Consider the following 20,117-nt stretch of genomic DNA (forward strand, 5'->3'; position numbering starts at 1 on the left):
CTGATCTGTGAGTGATGATAATTTGTGCACCAATTCCTCTGACATTGTCTTATTAATCGTTAGCTTACTATGCAAACATGACAAGTGAAATCTCCCGCAGCAAGCTTAAACATGTGAGAGGCTGATCGCGCAGAGAATCGCTGAGCTTATGTGAGTCCGTGTGTAAAAGCAGCAGGATATATATTTTAGTTCTGCTGAGCCAAATAAGACAGGTCAGGGTGAAGAAGTGACAGCCAAAGAAAAGCTTACCACAAAACGGAGAAGTTATGACAAATGAGACTATAAGGCAAAAAGAAAGTGCAGCTTTATGGTTTCATGGACAAAAGAATTTCTGTTGCTGCAATATGACGAGCTAAATAACCAGGGCTGCACATAAGTGGTCCGCAGGTGCGCATTCGCTGTCAAAATAAAAAACACGCACAAGGGTTAGGGTTAAATTTAAAAACTGTACTTTTGAGTTAAAATATATATTTATAATTTTAATAAATGACAAATTAAAAAGGCATGAACATTTTTTTTGTATCGAAAAAATATCGAACCGTGACACCAAAGTATCGAACCGAACCGAACCGTGAATTTTGTGTATCGTTGCACCCCTAATATATATATATATATATATATATATATATATATAGATATATATATATATCTATATATATCTATATATATATCTATATATATATATATATATATATCTAGATATAGATAGATAGATAGATAGATATATATATATCGATATAGAGATAGATAGATATATTGATAGATATATAGATAGATATAGATATATATCTATATCTATATATATCTCTCAACTTTTATATCTCCAATAGGCACACAACAATATTTACAGCAGAGTCATCAGTCAGAAAAGTAAAGGCAGTGTAGAAATGCAGGCTGACTGCATTTTCAGAAGTCTGATTGTAGTCTATGTGAAAACTGCCTTTCCTTTGTGGCCTCAGTAAAAAGTTTCATGATGCTTTTAGGATTTCAATCAATAGTTTTAGTATTTATTAACAAAAATAATTTCATTTTGTGGGTTTTGGCCCTTTTATGTCTAGAAGGAGAAAGCAGGTTACACGTTAACGCTGGCGTACTGAGACTGACAAGCTGATACCCAAAGAGCGTGCAGTGTTCCTCGGGTTCTCAGTCAGATCTACTCTCACACATCATGTCTGGATTCAAAACGGCAAGACGGCAGGGTCAAAAACACTCACCTCAAGACTTCTACAGATTTCTTTAAACACCGCCATGGTTGTTACAGCGCTTTGGGTGCCTTGAAAAGCGCTATATAAATCCAATCCATTATTATTATTATTACATCAAAGTGACTAAGTCCATCTTTTATATATAGTACATGTTTCATCAGCAGTTATCATCTTTCACTAACATGTGCCATTACAATACATAGTAATGTGTATTATAATTTTGTTATTGGCCACGGCAGTCACTGTATCCTACTTCTGAAGTGACCCTGTTTATCTATGGAGGAGTTACTCAGCATCCTTATTGTGAATAAAAAATAAAGGGGGAAGACTCTATTGTTAGCTGTATTTATCAGTATGGGCCAAGTCTGCCCAGCACTTCAACTCAGGGTAGACACCACAGATGTGTGTTTGTGCATATGTAGGTGTTTGTGTGTCAAAGACAAGCAGCTGTCATTCAGACATTACGATCACAACAGGGATATGGCATCAGAATGTGACAGACATCAGTGTGACACTTTACAGCAGCAACTGGGAGTCTGCTGTCTGACACACTTGAAGGCAGAGAAATGCAGACAGAAGAATCGGCGGAGGAGAGGTGCAGAGGGTAGATACTCTGTAGACACTTAAATAGACAGATATAGAGAGGCTACTGCTTTTAACCTGACACGCTCTTTCTTCCCTCTTTCATCTGAAACATCCCAGTCTGGTTCTCTTGCTCAATCGCGTATTCAGATCTTTGCGGCTATGTCATCATTCCCCTTTTTATCACATCAGCCCATCATTAAAAGACTAATTTGGGGCATGTCCTGTCCAACTTTTTTTTAATCCTTTGTTTTCACCATCTGCCATTTTATTTTTCTTCCTTTTTCTCCTCCTTCTCCTTCTCTTTTTTTTTCTTCTTTGTTTTCCTCCATCTCTTTTTTTCCTTTCTCAGTTTGCCTTTCTGCTCGCTTCTTACGTTTCATCTCTTCTTCTGTTTAATGTTCACAACCAGATTGCAATCCAGATCTCAGTGAGGGGCCATTAAAATTCAAAAACCTTGCACAATAATTTTTAAGGCTGCGTTTTAATAAAACTCTAATGAAGAGTACATTTTCATCTTTGCTCAGTAATCTTTCTTTTTCTCCCACACAGTTTACAGATAAACATATGAGAATTTTTGTATATCTCTGTAGCTAATATTGGAACATTTCTCTTTTGGTTACACATCTTCAAACATGAAAGCAACCAATAAATTCTTTTTTTTTCTCTCCGACTCTCATATATTGCTGTTGTTGGTCTCATATAACTCTGCTGTCATTGACTTGTCATAAAGTAGTTAATTTTTGTTTGTTTGTGGATTTTTGGTCTTTTATTTGCTAAGTGCTGGGAGCTGATGATCAGTAATGTTACGGGTTTTACTAGGAAAGAGCAAAGCTCTTAACAGGGGTACAGACCTCAGCTCATTGACTAATTCCCTACACACTTTTATCTATTAGGCAAATAACCTTTTTAAAGCTTGGACTGTGCTTGTAAAAGCCTGATTAATTGCTTAAAATGCTCCTACTTGTGTATTACTTAGCACAGTGGGTAAAAACAGACACTTTATAGTATTTGGGCTTTGTTGTCAGCATTCGGTGTGTCATATTCACTCGTATTTATTGCTCAGTGAGCACACGTGTACTCTTATCTTACATTTTCACATATGTAAGATTACATTTTCATATGTTTTTCAGTTTTTGACTTCTGTCAGTGTTTTGATTTGAGTTAACCATTAGCAGCATTGACTGTTTAGGCTAATGGGGGGGGGGGGGGGGGGGGAAGGTTTTCAGTTATTAAACAGACATTAAAACCATAGACTGTACGTAAAAGATGGATGTAGAAGATGTTGGCTTCTGCCATTTTTGCAATAAAAAATGACCGTGGGGGGTAGGCTGTACCTCACAGGAAAACTAGTAGTTGTGAAATAGTGTCACTTCTGGTATTAGCATTATTAGGTGTAGCAACACATTTTTCTGCTATCAGACTATAAGCATTATTTCTATTGCAAAGCACACCCTGTAATATCCAGTAGAACTGCAGTTTTTGGGACATAGATGTTAGCTTAATTTTTCAGCTATTGAGGTTACTGATTAGTGAAAAGTAAAACATAGCAGATGTTCTACAAGCTTCTCTGCCATTTCCTTGCTTACCCCAGTTGTGCGTCCTGTGAAAGTGAGCAGCAGCACACTTTTACCTTGAGGGGCTCGTAATACCTCTGTTGGACTACATGTCATGTTGAAAAATGACGCTAAACGACTGGGCTCACCAAACATCAGTAATGTGATAAACTGGAAGGTTGTTATTTAAAAATGAGGCAACTATTTTGTAAATATTTCTACGTTTTTTGCAAAGTCTCTCAAGAAACAGAGTTCTACTCCATCTGTACTTTATTTCCCTGAGCAGTTTCTCCCATCTGTGACGTGCACAAGTTGAGCTGTCAGGTACTTTCAGCTAGTTATTCGCCTGTCTTTGATCATGGCAGCAGGGTTGCCAAGTCAACTCAAAATTGACATTTATAAAGAGACTGTATGCCCGTTTTGCTATTTCTGATCGTTCCTCACCTCCTGCTTGCAGTCAGCCTGAGTTGGATGGTGTGTGTATGTGCATGTATGAATTTGCATGTAAGCATGTGATTATGTTAAAAGTATGACATCTACTGCTGACAGGGAGGTTTTTACTTTGGCTCATAAGGATTCTGGCTGGCTAGTCTAGACGTTTACTCCTACACCTCGCTCTGTGGTGAGTGGAACTTTGAAGTTGATATCTAGATTAAAATAGACTGGAAGAGAGCAAGAGATGGACAGAGGAAGAATCAACATTCAACGTAGAGGTTATAGAAATTTTTTTTTTAATGCGTTGCTGGGAAAACTAGAATGGATGCATATGCAAACAAAATAAACCATATTAAATTCATTTAGATACATGTAGATGTACTACATACATTGGAGGACTGAACAGTTTAAGTTGCATAGCAGTCTCATAATCTGATGTGTGTTCCTCTCTTCTTCCTCTATTTGTGTGTGTGTGTGTGTGTGTGTGTGTGTGTGTGTGTGTGTGTGTGTGTGTGTGTGTGTGTGTGTGTGTGTGTGTGTGTGTAGATGAGTATCCATGTGCAAGACAGTGTTTTGCTTCTGGTTTTTTGTGCGAACTGCGGGTTTGAGAATCACTTAACTTCTGTCACTAGCTGTTATGTCTCTCCCAGCCGGAAGGACAGAAGAGGAGACAGAGGGGAAGAAGGAAAGCGACAGTGAGAAACAGAGATGGAAGCAAAGAGGCAGCCTAGGAGCTGAACAGATTTTACCTAAAAAGACAGAATTTTTCATTAAAAGATTCTTTGCCCTTGACTTTTTTCCTCTATTTTATACACATTTAAGCAGATCCATAGTTTTGATCATGTTTACTTGTATTTAGTTACTGTTTTCAAATTGAAGCACTTTTGTTGGGGTACTATGTGGCATTGGTAACACAAAAAACAATGTCTGAGCAGGGTTAAATATTCCTTTGCTCTTCCTCTCCCTCTGTCTCACCATATCCATGTCATATTTTTGAAGCAGCTGTAGCTTTTGGCACAAACACTTAAATACTATACCTGAAAGCGTGGGAATGTGCACCCTAGTGCATTGAGGCATAGACACACATGCATAAACACAAATGTGTACAAGGGCACCCAGTGTCTGTGTCATCCAGCCACCCCCTGAACAGTGAGATTCCCTTCTCTACATCCTCCTCCTCCTCCTCCTCCTGAAAGGTCAGGGCTCATCACTGTGTCAGAAGGAGTTTATTCATTCCTCTTCTATCACCAACGTCATTCTCACCAAGTCAGCTGTCAGAGTGGGTGAATGTTGTACACTTGTCAAAATCACGTCTTCGGGACTTCTTTTCTTCTTTTCCTTTGTAAATTTCTGCCTCTGGATATGTCTCCTCTTCCTGTGTTTTTTCTTCTTCTTCATAAATATATGCAAACATACATATACATGATTGTCTTTGTTGTTCATCTGCTGGTTTGTGTTTCTGATTTCCTTGCAGGTGAGAAGAAGAAGCCATCCGATGCAATTTTCCCTTTTTTCTAGCCATTATCTTGACTCAGAGCTCAGTCTTTGTGGCTCTGCTGCATATTATCTAATTGCACATAGAAATTCCTTGTGCTGCTGGTGCAAATTTGTTTGCCAGACAACATACAAGGGAAAACTGAGTGAGAGAAAGGTAGAAGAAGAGGAATCGGTGGCAATTAACATCGCCTCTTTACACAGACTACTTAAAATCCTTTCACTATCAGCATAAAGAACATTCTCTTTCTCCTCTATCTCCCTTTCCCGGGCTTCCTCACTCCTTTTTATATCCTCACCAAAATACGAGTCTTTGAACTCCCCTGTTGGAGTAGAGAAGCGTAGAGGAATCAAACAGCCCGTGTCTTTGCACACTCAGACGCTTGTTAGAGAATTGCCGGTGTCAAGATGCATTAAACAGGTCAGACTAAGAGCAGCATGATGTGGGCTAATTTAAGGCATTAAACCAAAAGAACATAAATGTTTTTGCCAAAAAGCCCAAAGCTATAGTCAAGACAGATTAGAGGTGGGAGCTGAGATCTAAAAAATAAGCTCAGACAGATGTGTTACACTAAAAGCAGAAATATTACATGCCAGAAGATGCAGCCTGGTGTACATTAATTACCCATCTTGTAAAAACCTGGTTTGAAATTAACAGTTTGTGGTTGCTGGCAGCCATAATGGCTATCATTAATTCTTGTCTAATTGCTGTTGTGGTCCTTCAGCCCCTATTGTCCTTAAAGCTGGCATTAATATGTGTGTAGTGTATTGGGTTTTCATTTCTGCTCCGCAACCAATTAGAGTGACAGCAGCTCATCTGTCTGGTTCAGTGGAGCATGTCTCGGGTTCTGTCCAAACCTGACCTCGCTGCTACTCCTGTGCTCCCCACAGAAAGCCTGCATTGCCACCATACAGTATGGTTACATGCAAGGCACAATTGCGGGCAGCTATGTCAAGTGTGAGGGGGTCCTCGGGGCTTCGGTGACCCACCATGCAGAGGATTTGTTCTGAGACTTTCAAAGTGAGTTACATGGAAAGCCACTGCAGTGATATGTGTGTGTGTTTGCGTGCGAGGGGACACCCTGGCTTTTCAATCGACCAGACAAAACGTGGCACCCAAAGTAAACTGAAGCTAATACATCAAGGGCGAACCACAAATCCCATCACTTTTAGAGGGCATGAAGTGCAAGACAATAAAAGAAAGAGAATGACAGTTATATAAAAGTTTCTTGCCTTGGCACCCTTGTTAGCAAAGAAAACGTGATAGATGATGGTAGAGAAACGGGGACAGAAAGCAAGAGACATCTGTAAAGACTTTTGATGCTGGTGCGAACTGAAATACACTTAAGTGTAGTTTATTGATGCGGATGCGGTTGATTTGATGCACTGGCTGATGTGAGTTTCCTTTCAACCTGCAGCACCGCCGGATCACAGGCCCAGACTCCCTGGGGAACTACACTTTACCAAACACACCACTCAGCTATGGATCGAAATAGAAAGCGAAGGATTTTTTTTTGGCTCTTTGTGTGTCTTTTTTTGTGACTTGTATAGGTCATCTACATCTACTCAGAGAAAATAGTCTGTTAAACTGGCTGCCAACTTCACCTTACATCAGACAGACAGACACTGTTGATACATTCAGTTCTGAATTGTACATAATAGAGCAAAATGCACGGAAGTTTTGGATCTCGTGTTCTCTTGTTCTGTAGTTTTACCTGTAAATGCACGGCTTTGTGTCTTTGCAGTTGGACTGATAGAGAGATGTACAGGACTGAGGTCTGTAGGAGCAGATGATGATTACTAGGGCTTCATGTGAGCAGCATGTACTGTTCTACAGCTGTCAGGGCATATAGGGAATCCATGGGGGGAACCTCACACCCACCCTCAATTACAGGCTCACACTGACAGCCAGCCTTTCCGCTCATCAGCCAGCCAGCCCACCCAGTCATCAACCAAGCCAGCTTCTCCTACCCCTACTCCCACTTAACACATTCCCTGCCGCTAGTCCCCTCACCAAGTTTCTAGTTAATCTTTGGGACCTCGCTCACCGTGTAGGGGGAGGCTGTAGACCAGACACACACCCTGCAGTTAAAAATGTTGTTGCCATCACTTCCTTATACCTAAACAATACAATACAGTAAATTGCCAGTGAATACCACGGCACTGGGCTGTAGATTTCCTGGTCAGATTTCCTGGTCTATAGAACAGGACTACTCCATAGTATAATAAGTGGTGTAAATACTAATGAAGTCTGCACATCGACAGAGCCCACAATGACAGGGGGTGACCTGTTAAGTACAGTCGTTGTATGATATGCCTATGCATTTCCGGTTCTGTCACTGTTTTTAAATCAAGTCACAGAAAATAGATCAAGTTGAAGAAAGAACACAACGTAGTAGCACAACGCAAAAATATAAATACTGAAAACATAGTCTATTTGCATACAATATGTAAAAGACACTACATGCAGTATAATCAACCCAAAAGCTTAGTTTCATGTTGGTGCTGTCTCATTTAGTTTTTCCTATTTAACTTGGAAATTTCCTTTTTACTTTCATGTCCTGTGTTAAGTGTAATTTAGTGTCTGTGTATGCATTTTTGTTTGGACAGAGAATACAAAGGGGTTTTCACGTACCATAAACATGCTCCCATGCAGTCCTTTAAAATCCCAACTGCACGTCGCTGGATGCAGATGACCAGTGAATTAGTTGAATGCTGATTGGTTGACAAGTGGGCCAGAATAGGGAGGGGAGCAAGAGCAGAGTTCATCAGGAACAGGAGAAGCATGAAAAAAAAAAAGATTAAAAATATTGTATGAAAAGCACTGACATTGGCTGCAGTTGACACTCTTCATTGTTTTTAATATTCGGTTTCCACTTCAACTGTTTGTATGTTAGCTGTTCTGTCTTCTCCACGGTTAGCTGACAGACCAAAATAGCACAAACAAGAGTAGCCAACAGACCGGTTGTACCACATATTGTGTAGAATGCCTCCACTCACAACAAACACTCTCTTCAGGTAGACTGTCCGAGGACTGCCATCGTGTTACCCACACTCAAACATAAAACAAGCATCGATTTTACTTCCTATCTTGGTCTTCCTTTGTTTATACCTGTTGATTACTTTCATCTGCATCTCATGTCCCTCTGGTTTGTCATCCCCAGTTAGTCCTCTAGGATATGCTGTATATGGTCCTGGGTCTTTATCAAGTTATCTGTTTATTCCTAACAATGTGCTGCTTTTGTGTTCTTCTGTGTCTCTTAGTTTTCTGTGGAGGCACAGAAGAACACCTTGTGTTTAGTCTTTTTTGTTCACCCCTTGAATTTTGTTATTTGAATTAAAAATAGATATTAAATCATGCTTTTTGGTCCTTAATTGTGCCTATTACATCCTGCATTTGGGTCTTGTATATCACCGATTTCAATGGTAAATGAATTATTTTGTGAATTTCAATAATAAAGTAATAAAAGGCATACACTCCTTTTTCTATAATATTCTGTTCCATAACCAAAAGAATTTACCCATTAACTAGAAAAAAAAGTAACTGAATGGTTTCACGTAGATTCTGTAACATAATAAAGACAAATTACATCAAGAAATATTTTAGAATTTCCACACATTCAGAAGTGTTATACATATCTGCATATCTGCAGTAGAAATACTTAAATGTGAAAATGCAAACTGTCATGTGACTGTGATAACAGCTATGAACAGCATGTTTTCAGATTTTCAGTCAGTTCAGTTGCTGGTCTAGTGACCCCACCTCTAACTCCTGCTGCTTCCTGCTGCTCCTATGGTTTTACACCAGGGAATTCCAGCAGACGATAGAAGAAGGGGTTGATCTGCACCACCAACAATACAGAATGCAACTCTCACCATGTGCTACATTGCCTCTCAATATATGCTTTTCATGTACTTCTTCACCTACACCTGTATGTCAGCTTTCACCTCCCTTTATTTCTTCTGTCCTGCCAATATTCTGAAAGTTTAATTCTGTCTCATGTTTCTGTTTAAGTCCCACAGTGTGTATAAGATATATATAAATGTATCTAAAGCTCAAGCCCATATCTATTTATACTGCAAAAAATTGTTGGAATATCTTGATATTCTTCTCCCTCTGATATTACCACTTATTTTGTGCTCTTTTCTTTTGTCCTTTTTCCCCCTCTGTCTGTCACTGTGCTCTCTGTCTCCTGGTTCCCTGAAGCCCTAATCAAGGCTCTCACATAAGGCACACAGAGACAGCAAGAAGAGAGCACAGAGACTCCCAGTTCACTAATAGGGCAGAGGTTGGAATCTGTCAGCTGTGGCCATAAAGTCTTTGGTGCTGTGCCTCTGACAGCATACTGCTTCTTCTGAGTAACCAGAAGACTAAAGTGCTAATTCAGATGGCACTGAACGGTCACAGGCTAACTGCTAGCGGCAATGCTATTTGGATGCGTCAAGAGACCAAAGAAGAATTCAAGTCTCTGGAACAAAAGTGTGTTGGGTTTTTTCTTTAAGAAGCCACATAGATGGCTGTTTTTCAGTTTTTTCCCCCACTTCTTTTAACATTTGTTCTATTCAGTAACTTCCACTTTCTCCCTCACGTGCTGTGGCTAAGGCTCAGCTAATTATAAATATGCAGATGTGAAGAATGAATGATTAATTAGGGTAATGCAGGGGGATTCAGAGTGCCGCCTTTTCCTTGTGGATACCAAATGACTTTAGCAGATTTGCATAGATCTTAACCTCATCTCACCGGTATAAATGAAGCCAAACAGTCCAGTGTCCACTTTAAATTAATGACTGTCTCCACAGAAGAAAGAAATAAAATAAAATCATCAATATAAAAATTAACATTAGTGCACTTTACACTGACAGGTTTGTCATTCCTAATCTGCGAAACAATTCACAGCTCAAATGTTCCAGTCACAGTGGGATTGTTGAGGAATTTCTGGGTCAACAAATGTGTTAGCTGATGTATTAGCTCAGCTTATAGCCTGACATGTTACATATAGAGTATGTTACACACATGGGGTCAGTGTGATGGATCATTTTTCCAACCTCTGACCGGTTTGATTTTCTCTCCTCTCTAATTGGGCGCAGGGGACCTGCTGGGTTCGAAGGGGCTTGTGATATGATCACACTGCTCTTGTGTTGTGGTAGCAAAACATCCAGCACATCTATGTGCACCCTTGGACATATACACAATTATAAAAATCTACAAATACACACAGAGATGATGTATGGTATTTCTTTTCAATAAGTATATGATATCAAAAAACACCAGTTTTGATCTATGAGGGGAAAAAAGCATTTGTCAGTTATCATTTTCTCATTAGTCAGCTTAAGAAGTTGGATCAATTTAATTATAATTAATAACGTTGATGTTAATTCTTGTCCTTGTACTACTAGAGCCAGAGCAATTGTCATTTAGTCAAAGATGAACCTTGTGTTAGCTCTCCAATTTCAAACCCTCCCCTCTGTTTCAGTGGAGCTAGTGACAAATGTGCAGCGAGACTGTATTTGAAATGTAGTCAGAAGAGATATTTCTGTTAATCTGAATTTGATAACCTCCAAACTGTGAGTATATTTGCATATTTTTAATTAAATATCTCAGTGTGTGTTTTTTTTCTTCTTCTTCCCTGTTTATTTATTTTTTGATAATCTACACCAGCTTGTCACTTCCTGGAGTCCTTGGCTATAACTAATTAATATTTGCTTTGGCTTGTCAGTTTGTGTTTGTCCATTTACTCATTATTTATGGTACACTTACTTAGAACATGTGTTTCTGGGAGAGTTGGCACTTCTGAGAGAGAGTTGCTGCCCCAAGCAAAAGGAGTTTAACCCAGATATCAAAGATATTTAGGCCCAAATTGGGTTACTTTGGCACTTGCATCTCTTACTCCATCCCTATAAGACTATTAATTCTTCCATTTTTTTTATCTGTTTATTTTCAATAGTAGGCTATATCTGCTCTGGCCTAGAACTGCCTCCAAATCACCCAGTAAAAATGGGAAAATTGTGCTGGGGAAAAAGACATGTGGAATGCCATATTTCGGATGGATGGATCTTTTCTGTCTCTTGAGAGAACTTGTAGGTACTACTGGCCTTCTTATGTGAAAATGTGTGCGTATGTGTACACCCTGTTTGAACTACATGTTCATGTTATCTGTTGCAAATTTACGTATCACTTCTCTGCAAGTATTTTCTCTGTATTTGGTTCCCTTGACCAGTCACACCTCTTCAGAATGGTTGCCATGACAGCCTTATAGCCTCAGCCACTGCAGGGCTGCCAGAGGTTTGTGTGTTTATTTTTTCTTACTTCCATTTCTGTGTTTCTACCATAAACACATTGCTAGAGAAACCAAATAAGCAGTGATAAGGTTTCAGTTTAGTTGTGTGCCTGTGCCAATGTTCTTATCTGCGTGCGTGACAGGTAATAAGGCCAAGTTAAAAAAATCTCTTGCAAATTTCCTCAGCTTGATCAATAACTAATTGGTGGAGAAATGGAAAAATTAGCCTGTTCAGTATTTAGTCATTTACCATCAATATATCTTTCTGATCAGGTTAAAGTAACAATTTGCTTTTTATTGAAGTTGCTTCTCTCATTAATGTGTTACTGCTCTCTAACCCAGTGAGTTGAACCCTGCTTACCTGCATGTGTATGTACCTGTGTGTGTTTGTGTTGACTTGTGGTTACATGTTTAACTGTAATTTCCAAAGACATGCATTGTTCACTTGGACAATTTGCTTCATAAATGGACTTATTGGTTTGTATGAGTGCTCGAGAGCACAGAAACACAAAGTTACACATAATGGCTGTCAGTAGCTGTCAGTCTCCACACCGCAACCTTCCACGCCAGTTGTTGTGGTATGGACCCGACATGCATTTACATTTCTCTGGAGGTGCACATCAGGTTACATAGAAGGTTGCGGCACACTTAATCACACATATGCAGGCTGAGGCAGCCACACAGTGTATCCACACACATACAGAAGATGGGAAGAATGTAGAACGACTTGTAAGTGTCGCAGTGGAAAGGAATAGAACCGGAGAATAGAGGAGGTGTGGACAAAGGGGCAGTCTGGGGTCAATTAGTATTCATAAAAGACAAATGAATCCATAGCTGTGGCCTAATTCCAATTACTTTTGATCACCTAATCAATTAGAGTTGGTTAGGGTTACTGTAGCTAAATAGAAAATTAACTGCGACATTCACCATTGGCGTCGAGATGACTTTTCATCAGCCCCCATATCGGACATGTTAATTTCCTCATCAAGGTGTAGAATGGAAGGATATTCGCCTGCCCGGTCAAAAATGCACACTACTGCACACACACATATGAAACCACACACAGTTATTACAGGCCCTTTATTAAATATCCCCGTGGCCCCTTAATAGACAAATAGCATCTGATTCTATCAAGCAGAGTAGAGAGAAGAGAGAGGGAGGAGGAGGGAAGAAAATTAACGGAGTCCTCGGTGGCAGAGAGAATATGTAGCACTGAGTAAATGAGTAATTCAGAACTGATTGATTGTATGAGAGAGGTTGAAAAATGGTGAATAAGAGAGTGCAAAATAGGTGGAGATATTAGAGGGAGACAGAGATAAAAAAGGGACAGATTGCAAAAGAGGGGGAGGGAATGTAACAGAGGGGAAGAAAATGGACGATGGAGATGTGATTGATGGATAGCTCGAGAGAAAGATTCAGACAAGAGGGAGATAGAGTGCTAGTCACTTCCCAGATCTTAGGTTGATGGTTATTAAGTTTACACTTCTCTACGTTCTGTATGTCTTGTGTTACTGTTACTGCACCTTTTCCCATTTCCATCTGTAACCTAATTTAAGTTCAGCCATTGCCTCAGGCTTATGGAAGAGGAGTGGCAGCAATACCAGGTCAAGCCTGGGGAGGAAAAAAGCCCAGTGGTTAGCATTCCCTGAGTGTTAAAGCCACAGGGTCTGGAAGGAGATGGAGGTGAGAGGGTGCTTGGTGGGGGTAGGGAAAGGATGTCTGGAGGATACGTCTGTGTATACTTCTCAAAAAATTAAGGGCGCACCTTTTTGATTTTTGGTGTCAAGTCAAGTTGCTCTGTTTGGAGGAAATAATACAGTGCATCTCAGTAAAGCCTTACAACTTGAATATGTCATTCATCGAGATCTGATGTATTTATGCAAAACCAAACACTGACTTTGTTCAAATCCAAATTTAATCCAATTTTGTTCTTTCTTTTTTTTAATCACCCTTCCTGCTCAGTGTATTTGTGGTACCCACAACGGGTAAAGAAGAAACTGTTACTTTAGGTTTTAATATTGTCAGGTCCAAAAAATTGCTGACCTTTTTAGCCATACTAGCAACATTTCTCTTGGGCAGGTCTGGATTGGGACAAAAAATTTGACCCATGCCTTTTTGGAACAGGCGGTCCACTGTGATCATCCAAAACAATGCAGATGGTCCAGTTAAATATGTGCACATGTTTGTGCAATTTTTTTAATTTGTGCTATTCCTTAAAGCAAGGAAATGGAATAATAGGTCAAAGTAGCCATTCATTTTTTACTGAATCCTTGATTCCTAATTATGTCCCTCCATCTATTCTCTTACCATATTAATTATACCTGCCTCTATCGCTTCCCTACACTGTTTTTGGGACTGCTGTCCCTCCTCCTAAATACTATACACAAATGAAAGTTAAATTTCTAATGTGACCATATGCTACATGGCCAGAGTGCAGCGGTGCTGTGTAGTGATGCTGGGCCAAAATTCATTGGTGATATACTGAGACTATGTGTAAATTTTTTGGATTGACGAAGCAAACTCTCAAAATTCTTTGGGAATCACTGGTGCTGTGTCCTACAGGGTAAAGCGAAGCAGGGCCGTTCAGCTTGTTAGAATTACAACTTTAAAAAGACAGCATCTGTGATAATGTACATCTCTGCACGTGACATAGATCATTTGGACACCTGTAAAGTCACCAGTAATGCTGAACAATATATTGAGCATCATCTTGCCTCAGGCAAGCCATGAAGTTAAGCTCAGTGCAATCTCAGGAGATTAGCTGATCTCATTCCCACCCCACATTAGCTGATGGCTCAGCTGACACCCTCCTACACATCTAACTGGTAAATCTCATAGAGGGCACCATTTAAGCTGCTTTACCCCAATTGCAGTTGCTACACAACTGCAAGCCACTTTGTAACCCACTTCCAGCATAGGTGCTCCTTCCTTGCCATTACTGACATTTTCAGTCTCATGAATGAGTAGTTAAAAAAGCATTAACTGTGTGTAGCTCACATCTAAACAGATGTTTGCATGAATTTGTTTTCATTCCTGCAGATTCATTTCTTTCTGCCCTCCATGTCTTGCCCTGTCTCTAATTTGTCTCTCTTCTCCTCCCCCTCTATGTCTCAGCCTCTCTCCTGGTCTTTGAGGCCAATGGCCAAGACAGGCTTGCACGATGCAGTATTGATGTGGACGGTTAGTTAGCTCTTCCTCCCCATATAGTCCTTCCTGTCTAATTAGTGTTGAAGGAGAAGGGTATGAGCCGTGTGTGTATCTGTGTACATGTGTGTCCTAGCCTCTGCTCTCTTATCTCTAAGCTCTCATTAACCAGGCTTTGTTTTCCTTGGCTTCATTAGCATTCCCGTGACAGTGGCTGTTACCTCAGTACGAGGCTAAATGCTAGGCTAAACGGTACCCATAAGAAGTGAGTTTGCCCCTTTTCATTAACATTAGTCTGTTTACATTGGCTGTTTGTGTGTGCAGTGACACAGCTTTCCTTAATAGCGCTTTAGCAGTACCTCTACATATGTAAGTGTTTGCTTTAGCTGCTCTGCTTTAAAATTGTGGGAGAAAAATCTTTCCTCAGAATATGTTAGACTGTAGACACCCTTGGGTGAATTCACATGTCTGTGCCCATGAGGAATCCTGACTTGGGTATTAATATGAAGACAGCATCTGGATATGTTTCCTCCAGGTGTAGGACACTCTGCCGTCTTTAATATCACTCCCTGGCCATAATGCAGAGAGGAAACAGAGCAAATAGGAATGCCAGTAGGGTTGGCGATCTTCGGGGAGGTGGGGCCACACTGAAAAAAATATGTTGTTGGATTTACTTAATTCAATGGTGGACATTTGTTGCACACAGATGTTTTGCTTTGGCAGCAACTTAAACAATTGAGTTAAATTAACACAATTTATTCATGTTCAATAAACTTGTTCAATTTGTGTTGATAAAATGTGACTTAAACATGTTTTGATGAAGTAATTTGAGCTCTTGGAATATTTTAATCCTTCACAATTTTCTCACGTTATCCCAACACGATTCAATAACTTTTACCCAATACTACTTGGTCACTTAAATACTACATGTTATCTTCAAATTACATTTTGCTATTATATTCTAGTATCAAATACACAATTTTCAAATGGAGGCCTTATAACAGATTGTATTGTTCTCTTCCAAGATGGTTGCTGGCATCCACCAGTAACCTTTCAAAACAAAATGTCTAATTTCACTGCAGTAGGTAAAGAATTAAACTGACATTACTCCTCTACTGAATCTATATAAATCAACAGTTAAATAATGTCAGTTCTTCCGTGTTCTCTGGAATCAATCACAGCAAAGAAATTAGACTGTTTCTTTTGAAAAATGTTGGGAAAGAACAAATCAAAACATTCTATTTAAGGCCTCTGACATCAAGATTCAGTTAAACAACAATTATAACTAAACAATTTGAGGTAGTGTTAGTTTCCATTAACATTAAATTAGGTTACTGAATTGGCAAACACCTTCCTATTAACATTACCCATTTTACCCCAATAACTAAAGAAATTAGCACTTGCAGGTTTATTCAAGAGACGCAAAAATAACATTGATACAGTGACTGTCAAAAATTACAGCACTGATCATACTGTGACATCTTGGTTCAAAACAGCACACTTAGAAATATTCAACGTTCTTTACTTCAAATGAATGAAACTGAAAATACCATTTCACACGACCCATATGGGATATTTAGACTGCATAACTGTTCACGCTACATCTCTTCACTAGTAAAAGAAAGAAAAAATACAAAGACAAATTTAAAAATGCTGCCAAACAGACAAACAGAACTTGTACAGAGCAAAAGGAAAAACAAACAACAACAAAAAACTGCTCGTCCTCATGGCAGTTGCATAGTATATAAAAATGAACCCTGCGATCCGTTCCTGGAATTGAGCTTCAAAAATGCAGCAGAACAAGTGTGAGATTTAAATGTCCTCTCACCTAGAGCTGATCACCTCACATGCATAACAGTGAGCTTCGTTGCAGGAGCAGTTTTGTCTCAGTTGTGAGCTTTTCTTGAGAGCTGAGTTGCATCCAACTCCATTACCACCCATTGAATCACCTCAAAAGTGTAGCAGAGTTGTGATGGGTAACTCATGTTGAAGGAATAAAAAAGGTCCAAACAGCATGGCTACTGCAAAGGTCACGTTATCCAGATCTTGAAGAACAACATCAGAAAAGTCATTGCCTGGCGCATCTCTGGAGACAGATGTTCATTGTGGTTTTCTCAATCTGTGCAGTGGCCTCAGTCAAGTCCTGGTTAAACACAAAACATTTCTTTAAGATTCCTTTTTAAACTCATCTCTTTTGAATCTACCAGTTCTAATGTTAGAGTAATTTAAACCAATGCAAGCAACATAGTAAATAGCTATAGCCAAAGAGTGGCCTGCCATGCTGCCATTCATGGTCTAACAGAGTTTCTAAGAGAGGGTGAAAAACATAATAATTTCAAATGCTTTACATTAGTTTTTGTTAGAAAGACACCGGCCCATCAGAAATCCAGGTTATGTCACTCAGAAGATGTTAGAATTTAGACTTTCAGCCCCACAATTTGGTTAGCTGTTGGTCAGTTGGTCATTTTTTCAAACAAAAGCTAATATAAATATTGGTGGGATTTTTCTTTGTTCACTAGAATGACAAATTTAAAGTTTTTTCACACTGATGTGACCCCTAATACAGGGGTGGGGGTGGGGCCTCAAGGGCCGGCGGCCGAGTTCACTACCAGGCCTCATGTGAACTTCAAATTATTAAAGAGGACTACTGGTCCTAACCAGTCCAATGAGGATCAAGTGGATAACTAAATGCATTTATAAATGTTGCAAAGCCACAATCTACTCATAAAACACTCACCATGAACTCCTGCACCAAGATGTTGCAATTGTCTTTCACACAGATGCGGAGCACTTTGATGAGGGACTTCAAGCATTAATGTCATCCTTGACTATTATAACAAAGAAAACAGAGATTTGTGAACTTTTCAGTAGCACAGAAGAAAATGATCCCAGACAAAAACTCTTGACTTTTTAAACCAGTCAACATGCAACACCAGCATCTACAAAGCAATATCAAAAGTTCCTGTTTGACATCAACTTTATGGATATATCGTTTCCAGAACATTTATTTTTAAAAAAAGATAATTTTTTCTCAGTGGGCCAGTAAATGCATGACGAAAATTATGGCATCCTTTTAGTGGAATCAGTACTCACAGGTAATAGTTGACGGTTTCAATGGATGTAGCATAAAAATCTTTTACTGACCTAATGCAATACATATACACTTTGTAGTTAAAGAATTTTAAAGTTCTTACTGTCATAATGGCAGCTACATCCTTTAGCTTTGTGCCCTGTTCCCCCGATCACTTTGCAAACACTTTCAGCAGACTGTCAGAGAGAAACTCAGCTCCGTCAGAAACCTTGACTGTATGCATGGTTGGGATGCACTGGAATGCTGCATTTTATCTGAAATGACATAAAATTATTTTGAAATAACAGCAGGCACTGTGCTTGGTTAATCAGTAATGTTTTGTTGAATAAAAACTGTGTTTCCAGATCTTATGGGATTAAAAAAAATCCAAAGATGTTTGTTTCTGATTTGCAACCCAACAACCCACAAGTTACAACCTCATTTCAGTTCAAGTGTGCATTAATGCGAGTCCAGTAATCACCTTTCTGGCAATACATACAGGTATAAGTTAAACCTATGGCAGATTTTGGATCTCTCAGTTGTATTAATAGGGTGAGTATGCATGCACCTAATAATTATAAAAAACCTATTATAATTAAGTTACAGAAACGAAAATAGAATATACTTTCTTACCATAACACCTTGAACCCACAATCCATCAGCTGACTCCTGGTGAAATGCAGAATAGATGTGGTCTCTCAATGTGCAGCAAAAAAAACAAAAACAAAAACAAAAGGACAGCAGGTGAGGGCAGGAGGGGTAGGGATGTAAGCTAGCATAATGCCGCTGATGATATTAGCTAAAGCTGTTCAATGTCCAAAATCTCACTAACACCACGGTGCAGTAAATACACAATGTAACTGAAGAGTCAGTTGGCAAATCTATTCACACAGAAAACCAAATTATGTTATGAGTGCCTCATAATTAGGTTTAATGTGATATTACGGCTCTTGTGCCAAAGACAAATTCAAATGAAAAAGCGCCAATTCTTTGACAACAGATAAAACAGCAAATAAGCTAACGGCTCTTTTTTAGCATGTTACATGGCGACACTCTAGACGTTTAACTACATTTGGCTGAATTATGGTAAAAATGAATTAAAAAAATCAAGACATACCAAAAACGTAGAGTTGGCTGCTGGACTTGACTGAGATGGATGCCTTTTTTAAACCACGATCCAAAGCCCGCGAGATGAAATCACGCGTGGTTTCACGAGATTTAACGTTGCTATCTTATTGACTTACGTCACCTGAACATGATATGAACAATTTAATACACCCTTTCTGCATATCATGTAGTTTTTACACTATATAGTTACATTTAACTTTAAAACATGAGGCAATTGTGTTAAATGCATGCAAGATGCTTACATAAATCCAAGAGATGGCCAGTCCCTTTTTTCAGTGCAGAAGAAGTAGAAAAATGGAAAATGTATGAGAATAGCAAGAGGCAGAGATGGGGCATATGTCATTATTGAGATGAGGTCTTCTCTGGGGAGAGTATAGCCAGTCGGGACTGATATATAAAGGAGACCAGAGTGTGACAAGAGGAAACCTCTGCTAAGGTGGTGCAGGAGCAAAGGGTCCAACTCCCATCCATAATGATCACCATGGAGACCATATAGCAGCAAGATGAAAAAATAGATATGTTCAGCAGTATCCAAGCCTTTCCTCCACCCATTCTCTACCCCCTTCTCCCACTAATAAATCGGTCACCACCCAACAACAATAAACAGGACTACAACTATAAAATTCAGCCATTGAAAACTCATATTGGGGTTTTTGTATATTCTCTGGTTAACTACAATTGTTTAGTATAGCTTTTACTTTTCTCACTACAAGAATATAATCAGTATGCTAATATCATTTTAATATAAATTTTGACAACACATTACTGTGTCATTCGGGTTTGATGAGATGCTAAAACTATAGTACTATTGTCACTGCATGTTTGCTAAAAGCCTAAAAGAAGGAAGTGATGCAAAAAATATTTGCATTTGTAGGATTGATTTGTGCTTGCAGATTTCATTTTTAGCTACAAATACAAACTGTTGAAGTCTCTGTGTACTTTCTTCACCCTCAGACAAATTGATGTTTAACTGCCAGCCTCATCCATAACTGCAAATATTTGTTAGTTAACTGTTTGAGGTCTAAGTACCTAATCCCAACTGTAACCCAGAGCAATCAGAATATTTCATTTTTGTTTTAATAAATTGTTATCAATCTTGACAATCAGGCAAGAAAGAAAATTATCATTGACTTTTCTACAAAAGAGGGTTCAGGATAGTTTTCCACTTATGACAAAAGACCTCAGAGGATTTACTGGAAACCTTTGTACAAGTCTTCTTTATGCA

General features: G+C 39.1%; 1 protein-coding gene and 1 long non-coding RNA gene across 4 annotated transcripts in view; one reads left to right on the top strand and one right to left on the bottom strand.

Moving 5' to 3' along the window:
• The window catches only part of dab1a (DAB adaptor protein 1a), a 231,229-nt gene that overhangs the window by 97,472 nt on the left and 113,640 nt on the right, over positions 1–20,117 (top strand). The window lies entirely within an intron of this gene.
• Positions 16,111–19,159, bottom strand: LOC143415145 (uncharacterized). 3 transcript variants are annotated; one of them, XR_013095757.1, is made up of 4 exons: positions 18,398–19,159; positions 17,889–18,039; positions 17,432–17,522; positions 16,111–16,837 (listed from the first exon to the last, which is right to left on the bottom strand). It is a non-coding gene; the product is annotated as an uncharacterized LOC143415145 (long non-coding RNA). The 3 variants fall into 3 exon arrangements; XR_013095758.1 differs by having other exon boundaries at positions 17,432–17,517; positions 17,889–19,159; XR_013095756.1 differs by having other exon boundaries at positions 17,889–19,159.

Source organism: Maylandia zebra, linkage group LG23, assembly GCF_041146795.1.
Source record: "Maylandia zebra isolate NMK-2024a linkage group LG23, Mzebra_GT3a, whole genome shotgun sequence".
Taxonomy (NCBI): Eukaryota; Metazoa; Chordata; class Actinopteri; order Cichliformes; family Cichlidae; genus Maylandia; species Maylandia zebra.